Below are 15,408 nucleotides of genomic sequence, written 5' to 3' on the forward strand. Positions count from 1 at the left end.
GAATGGGAGAAAATATTTGCAAATGAAGCAACTGACAGAGCATTAATCTCCAAAATTTACAAGTAGCTCCTGCAGCTCAATATCAAAAAAACAAACAACCCAATCAAAAAATGGGCAGAAGATCTAAATAGACATTTCTCCAAAGAAGATATACAGATTGCCAACAAACAAATGAAAGAATGCTCAACATCACTAATCATTAGAGAAATGCAAATCAAAACTACAATGAAGTATCACCTCACACCAGTCAGAATGGCCATCAACAAGAAATCTACAAACAATAAATGCTGGAGAGGGTGTGGAGCAAAGGGAACCCTCTTGCACTGTTGGTGGGAATGTAAATTGATACAGCCACTATGGAGAACAGTATGGAGGTCCCTTAAAAAACTAAAAATAGAACTACCATACAACCCAGCAATCCCACTACTGGGCATATACCTTGAGAAAACCATAATTCAGAAAGAGTCATGTACCGCAATGTTCACTGCAGCACTATTTACAATAGCCAGAACATGGAACAACCTAAGTGTCCATCGACAGATGAATGGATAAGCAAGATGTGGCACATATATACAATGGAATATTACTCAGCCATAAAAAGAAACGAAATTGAGTTATATGTAGGGAGGTGGGTGGACCTAGAGTGTGTCATAGAGAGTGAAGTAAGTCAGAAAGAGAAAAACAAATACCGTATGCTAACACATATATATGGAATCTAAAAAAAAAAAAAAGGTTCTGAAGAAACTAGGGGCAGGACAGGAATAAAGATGCAGACGTAGAGAATGGACTTCAGGACACAGGGAGTGGGAAGGGTAAGCTGGGACAAAGTGAGAGAGTGGCATGGACTTATATATACTACCAAATGTAAAATAGATAGCTAGTTGAAGTAGCCGCATAGCACAGGGAGATCAGCTCAGTGCTTTGTGACCACCTAGAGAGGTGAGATAGGGAGGGTGGGAGGGAGACACAAGAGGGAGGAGATATGGTGATATATGTATATGTATAGCTGATTCACTTTGTTATAAAGCAGAAACTAACACACCATTGTAAAGCAATTATACTCCAATAAAGATGTTTAAAAAAAAAACTATCAGAATGAGAAATTAAGAAAACAATTCCATTTACAATTGCATCAAAAAGAATAAAATACTTGGGAATAAATCTAACTAAGGAGGTTTAAAAAAAAACAAACAAACCTGTATTCAGAAAACTATAAGACACTGATAAAAGAAACTGAAGATGATACAAACAAATGGAAAAATATACCATGCTCATGGATTAGAGGAATATTGTTAAAATGGCCATACTAACCCAAGGCAATCTACAGATTCAATGCAATTCCTATCAAAATAGCAATGGCATTTTTCACAGAACTAGAACAAAAACTTCTAAAATTTGTATGGAAACACAAAAAACTCCAAAGCAATCTTGAGAAAGAAGAACAAAAGCTAGAGGTATCATGCTCCCTGATTTCAAAGTATGCTAGAAAGTTACAGTATGGTCCTGGCATAAAAACAGATATAGATCAATGGAACAGAATAGAGAGCCCAGAAATAAACCCACACTTATATGGTCAATTATTCTATGACAAAGGAGGGAAGAATATACAATGGGGAAAAGAAAGCCTCTTCAGTAAACAGTGTTGAAAACACTGGACAACTAAATGCAAAAAAATCAAACCGGACAACTTTCTCACACCATACACTCAAAATGGATACAGACTTAAATGTAAGAGCTAAAACCATAAAACTTGTGGAAGAAAACATAGGCAGTATGCTCTTTGACTTCAGTCTTAGCAATATTTTTTTGGATATGTCTCCTCAGATGAGGGAAAGAAAAGCAAAAGTAAACAAATGGAACTATATCAAACTAAAAAGCCTTTGCATAGTGAAGGAAACTAGCAACAAAACAAAGTGGCAGCCTACTGAATGGGAGAAGATGTTTGCAAATTATATATCTGATATGGGTTAATATCCAAAATATACAAAGAACTAACACAACTCAACATTGAAAAATAACAATCTGGTTAAAAAATGAGCAGTATACCCGAACTTACATTTTTCCAAAGACGACATAAAAATGGCAAACAGACACATAAAAACATATAATCACTAGTCATCAGGAAAATGCAAATAAAAGCCACAGTGACATATCACTTCACACCTGTCAGAACAGCTATTATTAAAAAGAGAACAAATAATTGTTGGCAAGGATGTGGAGAAAAGGGAACCTTCCTGCGTCATTGATGGGAATGTAAACTGGTCTAGCCACTATGGAAAACAGTACGGAAAACAGTTCCTTAAAAATATTAACAACTTAACTACCATACGATCCAGCAATTCCACTTCGAAGTATTTTCCTACAGGACACAAAAACACTAATTTGAAAAGATATATGCACCCCCATGTTCACTGCAGCATTATTTACAATAGCAAAGACATGGAAGCAACCTAAGTGCCCATCAATAGATGAATGGATAAAGATGTGGCATGCACACACACACACACACACACACACACACACACACACAATGGGATATTACTCAGCCATAAAAAAGAATGAAATCTTGCCATTTGCGACAACATGGATAGATCTAGAGGGCAGTATGCTAAATAAAATAAGTCAGATAGAGGGCTTCCCTGGTGGCGCAGTGGTTGAGAGTCTGCCTGCCAATGCAGGGCACACGGGTTCGAGCTCTGGTCTGGGAGGATCCTGCATGCCGCGGAGCGGCTGGGCCCGTGAGCCACGGTTGCTGAGCCTGCGCGTCTGGAGCCTGTGCTCCACAACGGGGGAGGCCGCGATGGTGAGAGGCCCGCGCACCGCGATGAAGAGTGGCCCCCGCTTGCCGCAACTGGAGAAAGCCCTCGCACAGAAACGAAGACCCAACACAGCCATAAATAAATAAATTAAAAAAAAAAAAAAGTCAGATAGAGAAAGACAAATACTGTATGATTTCCCTCATATGTGAAAGGTAAAAAACAAAACAAAGGAACAAACATAACAAAACAGAAACAGATTAACAGGTACAGAGAACAAACTTGTGGTTGCCAGAGTGGAGGGGGGTTGGAGGATGAGTGAAACAGGTAAGGGAGATTAAGAGGTACAAACTTCCAGTTATAAAATAAATGAGTCATGGGATTGTAATATTCAGCACAGGAATATAATCAATAATATAATAACTTTGTATGTGACAGATGTTAACTAGACTTATCATGGTGATCATTTTGTAATGTATGAAAATATCAAATCACTATGTTGAACACCTGAAACCAATGTAATATTGTAAGTCAATTATACTTCAATAAAAAAAAAATTTAACAACAGGCATAGGCACCAACCTATCATAAAAAATCGTACAGCTATACCATTACATATCTGATTGTCCCTGTTTTTAGTATATCCTTGGCCATAAAAGTGCAGAGCAAAAATAACATAAGTGAGTAAAAAATCATGAAATGGTTTATTAAAATGAAGATCAGAGTAGACTAAGGACTTCTAAAGAGCCTAGAAAAATAAGACTACTTATTCAACAATAAGTATTACATAAACATAAATAAGATTACATAAACTGTATTTTGGAAAAATCACTTTCTTAATGACAAATCAATTCTTAATGATTCATGGAAGCTAACTCTAAATAGCTTCATATCTAAAATATTGACTGACCTTTACTGATAACCCTGGATTAGTTAAGCCAATGTGGTCCTTCAGAAAAATAATATTTCTGTGTTCATTCTACTTCCTGGTTATAGTTTCCTTAATCAAACAAAAAAATAATAATATCTATTTTGTAGAAACGATAATATACCTCAAAATCTAGTTAAGATGGATGCAGAAGTAACCGCACCTGGTAGTCTGTTAATAATGTAGTACACTTAATCAGTAGAGATAGTAAACAAAATGGCAAGGAAAGCAGTACTTGGAGTGCTGGTTTTAAAGGCTGTATGGAGGGGAACGATCAGACTTAGCCAGCTGTCCTAAGCCAGACAGAGACCTTCATGTTAATGTAGGATCACTGCAATTTGTAGACAAAAGGCATTTTTTCATTTGTCCACATGGTTGGTTCCTGCAGGTTCCATTTTTCCTGTGCTTCATTATTAAGAAGCCTTTTGTTATCCAGTCTTTTCTATACCAACCTCCTGCCTGCATCAAATCCTCATTTTAAATACACTTTAATGCATTCAAATAAGCTACAGGAAAAACAAAAACAAAAACCCCCAAAAAACACCATGATTCAGAAAATAGAAAGATTAAAAAGGTACACTTAGCATACAAACTCAAAATGATCCTTATTCAGGAAGAAAAGGTTGTAAAAACCATGTACAAGAGAAAGAGGATTGAGATACACAAGAATATCACATCATTTTCACGACCCTTCCTTCATTCCAAATCTTTCCTAAGTCTTCTCCCTTCTCACCAAGCAGCCTAATCAACTTAATTTTCCTTGCAATGCCAGACAACTTCCCTCACGTATCAATACCTCTTGACCTTGGAAGCACTCCTGAATAAAGCTTGAGAACAATGTGCTTGCAATGGCATATCTGACAGGGAAAAATGACCCTTTATTGCTGATTAATATAAAGGAGGGTCTCTGAGCATTTCTAAGGGCGCTATTTTCAAAATTCCTCTAGAGTACTCTGGCAAAGCTGTTCCAAGAATTCTGTACTATTTTAGGAATACCATGTAACACAGTAGAAACACCAATTAATTTAAGACAAGGAGAACTGGACCTGCATTTTGGTTCTGCCATAGTACTGTCCAACCCTCTTAGAAACTCAATTTCTTCAACTATAAAACAGATAATCTTAAGTACTTCACAGAATTTTTATGAAGACTCAAAGAAAACACAGTAACTTACCTAACCAAAAAAGATCTGGCATATTTTAGGCACTAAACAAATAAGTGGCAGTTTTTCTTATTAAGACGTTGTAACCTAAATTTCTTTATAATTAAAGGGCAGTTTTCTCAAGTATGACTGTACTACTGTATTATTTTCATCACCAGATTTATGATCTTATAAAATTGATTAAAAACATAATGTATGCTCTCCAGATTAAGACTTAAATTTTATCTTAACTGTAACTCTTTCCTAGAAAACGAAGTAGCTTTTCTTATAGTAGTTCCTAGTGTTGACATTTTTTGCTCTCAAAGGAGAAACAAGAAATATAACTAAGGCAACACTAATGAAGTACAACCTTAGAGAAAAATATACTTGAATGACAGCTGGTACAGTACATTCTATAAGTGCATGAGTACCTGTGAGAAACCAGAAACCAAAGAAATGAAATGGTTAAGAGAGGGATAGAAAAGTAGGGGCTGTGTTGGGACAGGATGAGAGGATTTAGATAAATGGGAGAGAGAGGACAAGGCAGTATAGTTATATAAGGAACAATGATGAGCACAGGTTCAGAGGTAAAAATAGGAATAGGATGGGACAGTGAAGAAAATTTTCTAATAGATGTTTTGTGCTTAAAAAAAAAAAACAGAAATAAGGTTGGACAAGTAGCATTATTCTAGATTCTTGAAAATCTTGAACACAGGCAACAGTTTAGATATGATGCCTAAGATCAAATACACAAGGAAAGAGGAATCATTAAAGAAGCAGAGAGAGGGGCTTCCCTGGTGGCGCAGTGGTTGAGAATCTGCCTGCCAATGCAGGGGACATGGGTTCAAGCCCTGGTCTGGGAAGATCCCACATGCCGCGGAGCGACTAGGCCCGTGAGCCACAATTGCTGAGCCTGTGCGTCTGGAGCCTGTGCTCCGCAACAAGAGAGGCCGCGATAGTGAGAGGCCCGCACACCACGATGAAGAGTGGCCCCCACTTGCTGCAACTAGAGAAAGCCCTCGCACAGAAACGAAGACCCCACATAGCCATAAATAAATACATAAAATTTAAAAGAATGATGAGTAATTTAAAAAAAAAAAAAAAAAGCAGAGAGAGTAGTAACAATTAAAAATCACGTCTATGATTATACTTATTTTAAAGGCTGACCTCTTAATTCATTACTACTAAATTTAATTCTGAGCTAACCTTTGAATCAGTTCTTCTATCATATTTTTTTCCATAATTGGAATTGGATTTTTTAAAGGCTCATATTTAATAATGAGGGCAAAATATAATTTTTTTTACTAGATAAAGGTATCTGAAGTGAAAAAGATAAAATAATTGACAAGTTCAGGTAATATATTTATCAAATTTTCCCCTAATTTTTAATGAGGGCCAAATATACAAGTTGGAGTTACATGCAAATATTGAGTTTGAAAGAAACTTTTCTGGATCAATCAAAGGCAATAGTAATAAGCAATGTTTGACTCTATCTGAATTCCTCTGTAAAATGATTAAGGACATAAAGGGATTAGAAGTAATCTATGGGAGTGGGGGTAAAAGAAGAAACAGGAATGAGGAGACGAAATGCAAAAATGAATGAAAAGAGACAAATATAGGAGATATTTGAAAAAAAGTATTGTTGTTTGATGAATAATTAGAAGAAAAGATAGGTTGATAAAATCTAATTTGTTAAATTCAATAAATATTTACAAAGCAAATATAAAAAGGGGGAAAAAACTCAAAAACTGATATCTTACAGCACTTTACTACATATGAATTCCATGAGTAGTGTGTTAAAAATGGAGGTTCTGGAGCTTCTGGCTTGGTGATACATGGAAGTGATGAGAAGATGGCTTGCACAGAGAGGGCACGGAAGCCCCATGCCTTACACCCCCACCAAGCACCTTTCCCTATGCATCTTTTCCACTTGGCTGTTTCTGAGTTGTATCCTTTATCATAAATTGATAAACATTTGGTCAAATTAGGCTGATTAAACGTAAGGATGTGCAGCCTTTTGGGAGATAGATCTTTGCCTTTTGGGAGATAAATCTTTGACTTAAAGCTTTGATCAGCTTTAAGATCCTGATTTTCCACAAGCACCAGAAGAATGTTCTAGCCTTTATTTCTGCCACTGAGGAGATCAACAAGAACCCCAGCCTACTACCCAATGCTTCCCTTACAGTTGGTCTTTAGAGCTTCCAAAGTGACCAACTTCCAAAGGAACCTTGGAAAGCCTCCTATGTGGCTCTTGGAAGGGTTTGAGATAGTACCTAATTACTTCTGTGAAATGAAGAACAGGTCTGTGGTGGTCACTGTTAGAAACACTTTAAAAACACTTTTCTTCCCCCTTCCCAGATGAAAACACTATTGGACCTCTATAAATTTCCACAAGGCTGATTATGTAGGGAATGAAAATCTGCTTCTTTCATGTAATTCTAGGCTTTTTAATAAAATGAAAGAGAATTATGCATCCCATAAAAAACAACAACAACAAAAAATGGAGCTTCCTGGGTCTCTCCCTCAAACTCTGGCTTAGTAAGTCTGGGGTTTAGAAATTTGCATTTTTAATACATAACCCAGGTAATTAGTAATTCTGAAGTAGATGATCAGTAGACCATACTTTGAAAAACACTAGTATAGATACTGGAAACTGTCTATAAATGTTGAAGTCAAAGAAAGGAGAAATCTGCATCTTTCTACTTTTGGTCAGGGGGCTGGTGAGAGGGAAGTAGAGAGAAAAGATTTACTTGTTTGTCTGTTTGTTTGTTTTAATTTACTGAGTGCCTATTTACCAGATCCCATGCAAGGCCAACATAATACCAAGATAAATAGGACAAGACTTCTTAACCTATGAAAGCTTTTGAGTTCAATGAGAATGATTATACATGTAAAGGTTATTCGTAATACTTTTACAAACCTATATAAATTTATTTGGTTAAAAGATATTATATTCAGTACTGGTATTTGAATTACACAAGTGACTCACAGAAATTTAGAAGTAAAGTTAACTTCCCAAATGGAAATCTATGAGAATTTAAAAGAAATAAAATGGAATGGGAAACAATATTGGGTTGTTACCTATACTAGTGTAGTTTACATACACTAGTAATTGTCTTATTCTTCTTTCCTTTCAGTCTCCTATTCCCATATTTTAAACTAGTCCATGAAAGTGTAAAGTACATGAAATCAGCACAACTTCACAGAATACAGTTTTGAACTCTTTGCCTACTTTTTCAAGTGACATTATACCCCCAAAGGGTTCAAGTAAATCTGAGGTAAAGAGTTTTTTGAATAATGAAAATTATTCAAAAAATGTTGACCTTTACTGTATGCAGAGCCACAAGTTCTTGAACATTACACATTTAAAGATATTTACTGTTTATGAAGTGATGGGTTAAAAAAAAGATAAGAGCTGTTCTTATAGGGTAACTCTGTAAGATTTAGAGATAAGGAAAAATACAATGGACTTCTTTATGAATCAGGAGCTCCCTGTCACCAAAATTGTTCAAAAAGTTTGAAGGATACTCCATTAGAAATATGATATAAATCATTTCAACGATGGGCAAAAGGTACCGGCTAGATCAATCAAATGGCAGCCATCCACTCAAAGAACGCGTCACTACTTTTGTGGCTACAAAACCCAGCACTGTACTTAAAGGGCTTCCAGTCTAATGACATTACAATATGTAACAAAGAGAGGTGCAGGAAACGGTAACTAGGCACAGTGAGCAGCACAGTCAAAGGCACAAAGGTTAAAAATCCAAAAAAACAAACTAAAAGCTCCATCAGGGGTGTTTGAGGACCTATAAGCAGTTTAGTGTTGCTGAGGTATAAAATAATGTCTATGCACGTGGTAGGTGACCATACTGGAGAGGTAGGTGGGGGGCCTGATGAAGGAGGGTGTTGTTAGATGTCACATCAAGAAGCTTAGATTTTATTCTGTAAGCATTGGGACTCCACTGAAGGAGTTTAAGCAGCGCAGGGTAAATGAGCCTGGGACTACTGAGAAGTAACTGCAGGGAATGATGAAAGCCTGAATTAGTGGTGTCAGAGTAGCAGGGGTAGAAATGGATGATGGATTCAAGATATGTTAAAAAGAAAATGAGATCGCATTTGTGCTTAGATCACATACCAAAACTTAAGACTCCAGTTTTTAATGGTTAAAACTTTGTACTTGAATAAATTTGATTTTGAATTTATAAAATGCCAAAGAATAGGACTGTGCTTAATAAAATTAAAAAAAATCAATCCAACATTTCCTGTGATAGTAAATCATAGCAATAGCCTATATTATTGGAATTTCTACAGCAATTCATAAGTAGAATGCCAAATTGGCATGAATGTGTGTCTTCACACCTGTCAGCTGCATAAAATAAATCTAGCAAATTTTTATAGAAACACCCAATATTTGAGATTAAATAATTAAAAAGTTCCTAATGGTTAAGATCAGGTCACATCACAATTTCTGGATAGCCTAAACAGTTTCCTCACACTTTTAAAATTCTTGCCTCTGGCTAAATTTATATTGAGACTTTCATTAGAAAACTAATTTTAAATAGATGATTCCATTGCCACTACCAATTCAGATACTGGATTGCCTTTTGTAATTGAGATTACTTTTGTCACTAGACTGAATGATTACATGTGATATGGGGGGTGGTGGTGGTTACGGATGGATATATACTATAAATCATATTTTGAAAAAGTAATCATTTCTAAAATGTTACAAGAAATAAAACATCTATTTACTCTTAACATAGTTCTGAAATATGCTGACAATACACAAGTTTAAAGAGCAAGAACAGAAGTCTATGATAACTGATTATTAAAAACCCCTTGTATTTATTTATATCTGTAGACGTCATACGAGTCTTAAAAACTAGAAAGCTGAGCTTAGAGATGGAGAAACCTGGAAAGAGTACTGCTCCTGTGCTTACGACAAGAGCTAGACAACCTCAAATTAATGACATTTCTTGAAACTACTAGAGAACTGAGTCACAGGCACAATAAGCTAAAATGAGAAGAAACCGGCAGCTGCGGGGAGAGACAATACCAGAGTATTTGCTTACCTGGCACAGAAACAGTTGGATAAACCGGTAGGGAGATTAATGTTTAAGAAAATGCTACAGGGTAGCTAGCATGAGCACGTGAGGCCCCTGCTGCTGTAAACAGTGTGTGTATGGGGCGGGGGGCGGAGGCGGGCGGTACAATCCTCTTCAAACTTTTCCTCCATGAACCCCACCAGGGAAGACTGGAGAGAATCCTGAGAAACCTCATGTGGTGTTGGCTGGAGGAAGGGACTAGCGACCCTCTCCTAAAACCACCCTGGTGTGCATCTACTATGTCTCTACCATGTCCTACTTGTTTTGAGAGGAATGAAAATGGAACTTAACAGAAAAAAGAATCTTACTGAAAAATATGTGTGTAACTGGTCACGCAAAATGTAGTTACTGTATTTTCTTAACCACTGACCTACTAAGTTTTCCAAGGAAGGATCTTTTGTTTCATCAAAAAACTCATGATAATGCAAAGCAGTTAGTAAGGCAATTATGCACACAACAATAAATGATTTTCCATTTACAAAAACAGCAAGTATATAAAAAAGCCAATATACATAAATAGCTCAATATCCTTTTTTGTTACTTTTTACCTATATAACACAAACATTTCATTTCACATTCTTTTTTTTATATTCCCTATAAATACTTGCAGAATCTATCACCAGGCATACTGAATCAACAGACTGTAAGACAGGACACAATTATAGATACAGTCCTTTTATTTCAAATTCAGATATTTCACTATAAACGATTCTTCCTACAAAGCTCCTGTTAAAAGTTAAAACATGCTTTATATTTATTCAAAGTTATATTAATAACTCTTGGCATAACCCTATAAAATATACCTTTAAAGATAGCTAATTGAGATTGAAACTTATTTTCACAAACACATTTAATATCTTAGATGGGAAAAAAAGGTATTTTGAATCTAAAAAAATGATACTGAGATAGGAGGTAGATGGGGCTCTGGGCTGGACAGCTGGAGTTTGTTGAGCGGAGTAAATTGGAGCTTTGTTTTCCCTGACACTCCAAAGACAAAGTTAGGGCCAGAGCTGAGCTCTGCTAGAGTAAAGAGATAATAAGACGACCACATCTATTACCTCCCCAACTGCACATGTGCAGAAAAGCTCCTCGGGGGTCAAAAAGGGAGGGGAACGACCCCATAATAAATGTTGTCAAATCTCCACAGGCCTCTGCTCTGAAATCCATCTTGGCAAAAAGATGTGCATGCATGTTGGAGAGATTTCTAGGGCAGGTCAGGTGTGAAAAAAGAAACAAGATTAACTGGCCAAAGGTAAACAAAGACCTGGAAGAACTGCCCTATATAAATGAGTTAACCCCTTCTTTACTGTGCTCCTCATTAGGGAGGACACCCACACCCTTTCTCTCTGGGTGTGTATTTCTGCCTTGCTTCTATCTTAAATAAATAAACTGTTTCTCTGTGTGCTCTCCCGCATGTTATGCTCTGTCTCTAATAATAAACTTTGTGCCTGTTTTTGCCTCTTTGAGAAATTCAGTTTTCAAATGGGCAAGAGCCGGGGGAACTTTGCTTCCAGCCTCTAGCCCCTGGTGGTCTAGTGGCTAGGATTCCTGGTTTTTACAGCCAGGCCACCCAGGTTCAATTTCTGGGCAGGGAACTAAGACCCTGCTTCAAGACCACTTGCTGCTGTCTCTTCGAGATCAATACAAATCAACTTATTCACAAAACATAAACAGACTCACAGATATAGAGAACAAATCTGCGGTTACCAAAGGGGAAGGGAGGGGAGGGTAAATTGGGTATCTGGGTTTAACAGATACACACTACAAACTAGTATATATAAAATAGATAAACAACAAGAACCTACTGCATAGTACAGGGAACTATAGTCAATATCTTGTAATAATCTATAATGGAAAAGAAGCTGAAAAGGAATACATATATATATATATATATATGTATACACACACACACACACATATACATGTATATGTGTAACAATCACTTTGCTATACACCTGAAACACTGTAAATCAACTATATTTCAATTCAACTTTTTAAAAAAATAATGTAAACTTCAAAGTGAGGGCAGAAAAAATATTTATAATTTTTAATAATTGGTATTGCTAGTACAATTTAATTCACAGCCCTATCAAGACAACTTGCCAGACTACATTTTTTCAGCACTGATTTTTAATTACTAATGTTTTGATCCCTTTTTGGAACCCAATAAAAGCAATAAACTCTCTTTCTAGAAAAATAATTACATGGACATGACAAACTTTTTCATACGCTTTTAGTGGGACCTGAAGATCCTTGTGGGGTGGGTTCCATGAATCCAAAGTGAGTTTTTCATATTCTTTTAGTTTCTCACATGCTTTTACTGGGCCCTGAAGATCCTTGTGGGGTGGGTTCCATGAATCCAAAGTTAAGAGTTTTGTACTAGAGGAACCGAAAAGCCCCAAAGGACCATAAAGAGTAATCAAATGTGGTAACTGCTAACCTGATATACACATTTGATTTAATAAGGAGCTTCAAGAAAAAAGCTCAGTCCTGGAAAACTAGTCAATTGTATGAACTAACTCAGCACTAGTATGAAGTGTCAGAATTACCACTCATTCTATCCCTTTTAGTATTTCAATATTAACAGAGCAGTGAGAAGGGTGCTAACTCATGAAAATATTTAAAGACTATTAGTTATATGTACAAAATGTGAACACTTCTGCATCATTGCTTTCATTTTACACATAGGTTAAGTCGTACAATCAAAACTTCACAGCAACGTTAGAAAGGAAAACAGCATCAGTCTATGATTTTTCCATTTCATAATAATCCTTTAAGATACTAAGTGATTAGAATAGAAACTCTTCATTAGAGGAACATGACAGAAGCAGATGTTATTAAGGTGCAATATAAACTAAAATACAACACTTTCTATTAATCTGTGGCAGTAAGAGTCTATCAGAACATTCACTGATGGTGTGAAGTTGCCAGTTAATGCAAAAAATAATGCAGTAATTACAGTAACAGAAATATCACATTAAGAGTTAATTAGTAAAGAACATGGGAACAAAGGACGTTCAAAACATTTGAGAGTTTTTTTTTAATGACTTATATTTATTTTTCTTACCACTGTTATTTGTAAAATATTCATGTGTAAGAGCTATAGTCCTTGGAAGGTATTGCAATTCATTCAATAAGAATTTCTAAAAATAGTCAAAATTCATTTTTTCTTTGAAAATTGCCTTTAGTAAACTTTTTGCCCCATCTTCTCAACATCAAGAAAGTTTCTATTCTGAGGTGAGTTATGTCCAACTGGCAGAGGACTTCTTTCCTTGGGGTTAAAGGACACCCTGGAATTGCAAGCAGTTATTTCATTTGTGAGTGAGTTTAAGAGCTGAATCAAGAGAGAAATAATGCAAACCAAAGAGTTTCTCAGACAGTTTGCTACACATGACGTAAAACAAAGTTTGATTTGTTAGTTGACTTACATATAAACAATATGGTCTTACTATAAGCATATCTGGTCTTACAAATGGCCACTGGGAAACAGAAATCTAGTATACAACTCCTTCAAATGAAACAGGGAAATGAAATTCAAACATGTTAAGTGACTTACCTAAAATGAAAAAAGCTAATTAATTGCTATAAACCTAGAGGCATCATCCCTTTAATGAAACAGCAGATCTTGCTCATTTAACCTCAAACGTATCTTCCAAATTCTTGAACCAAAAGGAAAACCCTGTCAGCAGTGCCTTCCTATTCTAGCCTACGGTTTGCACTTCTGCTAGCACTACCTTTGTGGGGTTTTTTATAACTCAACTAAAACTACAAATACAAAATTGAAGTCAGTCACTCTTCTACAGTCCTTTACAGTTGCACAGATAAGATTCAAGGTTCTTAACAGAGTCTAGAATGACCCTTAAAAATCACTCCTCCTAATCTACCATTTCTCACTTCATTCCACTTATGCCGTTAAGTACTAGCAGTCTCCAAACACACTGCACTCTTTCATGTTCTCAAGCTTTTGCACATGCTGTTCCCTCTGTCTAGAAATACCTGGAATAGATTTGGATAACTTATGCAAAATAGTAAGCAAGATACTGAAACAGGATACCCAAATGTTAATTTTCCAATTTTTACACATTAATTTATTACTCGTAGTAGCTACCATTTATTTACTATGTGCAAATGTTCCATGTGCATGATCTCATTTGTTTCCTAACAACACTTTAAATACTGTATTTAAATATTCATATTAACCCACTGCAAAAATGAAGAGGTAGACTCAGAGACGATAAGGAATTTTCCTAAGGTATCATAACTAGTGACAAAACCAAGGTTTGTACCTAGAGATCAGATCTCAAAGACTGAGCTACATGAAAATATAAACATATACACATGAATCATCTCTCTTTATCCTACCATCATCTCCCCTCCCCAAAAACCATTGTTAGCACAGTTAAAGGAAATTGAAGTTTAAAAATTGGTCTTTTTTGGAAATCAAAATAATAATAGATATTGAAAGCTAAAAAAATATCTGAACACTTTGTTCCAGTTTTTTCCCTCCACTTATGGGATTTTATATTACAAATATAATATTACAAGATAAAAGGGGAAAAACAATATGTCTGAAAACAACACAAACTTAGAATTGAGAAAAAATCAGAGGTAGCCTAAGTGTTTAATAATAAGACAAATAGTAATTGATAGTATATATAAATGCTTTCTATTAATATTATGATGCAAGGTGAGAAAATGCTTAGATGTAGTTAGATGTAAAAAGCTACATACAAAATATACCTGCACATACTGTAAAACTAAAATTGTAGGCTGAAAACTGAAAGGACAACATCAAAACATTAACTGCAGTTCTGTTCAGGTGGTAGAATTACAGGTCAAGTTTCCCTATTCTCTATTTTGTAAAAGTTTTGATTAGTGGAGAAATACATAACACTGTGAAGCAAAGATGTTAAGGGCTAAGAAAGGTCATTATGTTTCTTGAATAAGATATAACTGGATTTGGAGGGTCCAAGTGCTGAAAATAAGTTTCTGCTTGGTCAGACATTACTTTATACATTACAACAGGCTGAGAAGGAAGCTTGTAGTTTTTTTGGCTCTACTTGTATATTTTAACAAGAATAATAAAAGAACACTGCACAATAATTCAAACGCAAATTGTTCATGCAAAGAACCAAAAAAACCTCATGCTTATTTTAAAAAGTAATTGCCACTTATCAATTAGAAAGAAACATGGCACCTAAACTGTATGAGAGAATCTCTTCCTAAAGGTTTGTTCGCATCTATTCCGAGCCAATAGTTTCACTCTTAACTTAGGTTGATGAAAACCCTTAGATCTAAAAAACAGAACGTAAAAAGCTTAAAAGTAACTTATGTTTTTGATAAACCTCATCCAATAGAAAAAATACACCTTCCAACAATTTACTAATATTATCAACAAAACAAAATCTTTCCCCCACATTTGTTGTATTAAATGAGTACGTTTAAAGTTAATGACATTTACACAAAGACCAACAAGAA

The 15,408-nt window shown here is 35.6% G+C and overlaps 1 protein-coding gene and 1 non-coding gene across 6 annotated transcripts in view; both read right to left on the bottom strand.

The window, feature by feature from the left end:
• The window catches only part of COP1 (COP1 E3 ubiquitin ligase), a 267,664-nt gene that overhangs the window by 36,384 nt on the left and 215,872 nt on the right, over nt 1-15,408 (bottom strand). The window lies entirely within an intron of this gene.
• On the bottom strand, nt 3,940-4,080 carry LOC132354974 (small Cajal body-specific RNA 3). The gene has a single exon (XR_009499482.1). It is a non-coding gene; the product is annotated as a small Cajal body-specific RNA 3 (non-coding RNA).

This window comes from Balaenoptera ricei, chromosome 1 (genome assembly GCF_028023285.1).
Source record: "Balaenoptera ricei isolate mBalRic1 chromosome 1, mBalRic1.hap2, whole genome shotgun sequence".
Taxonomy (NCBI): Eukaryota; Metazoa; Chordata; class Mammalia; order Artiodactyla; family Balaenopteridae; genus Balaenoptera; species Balaenoptera ricei.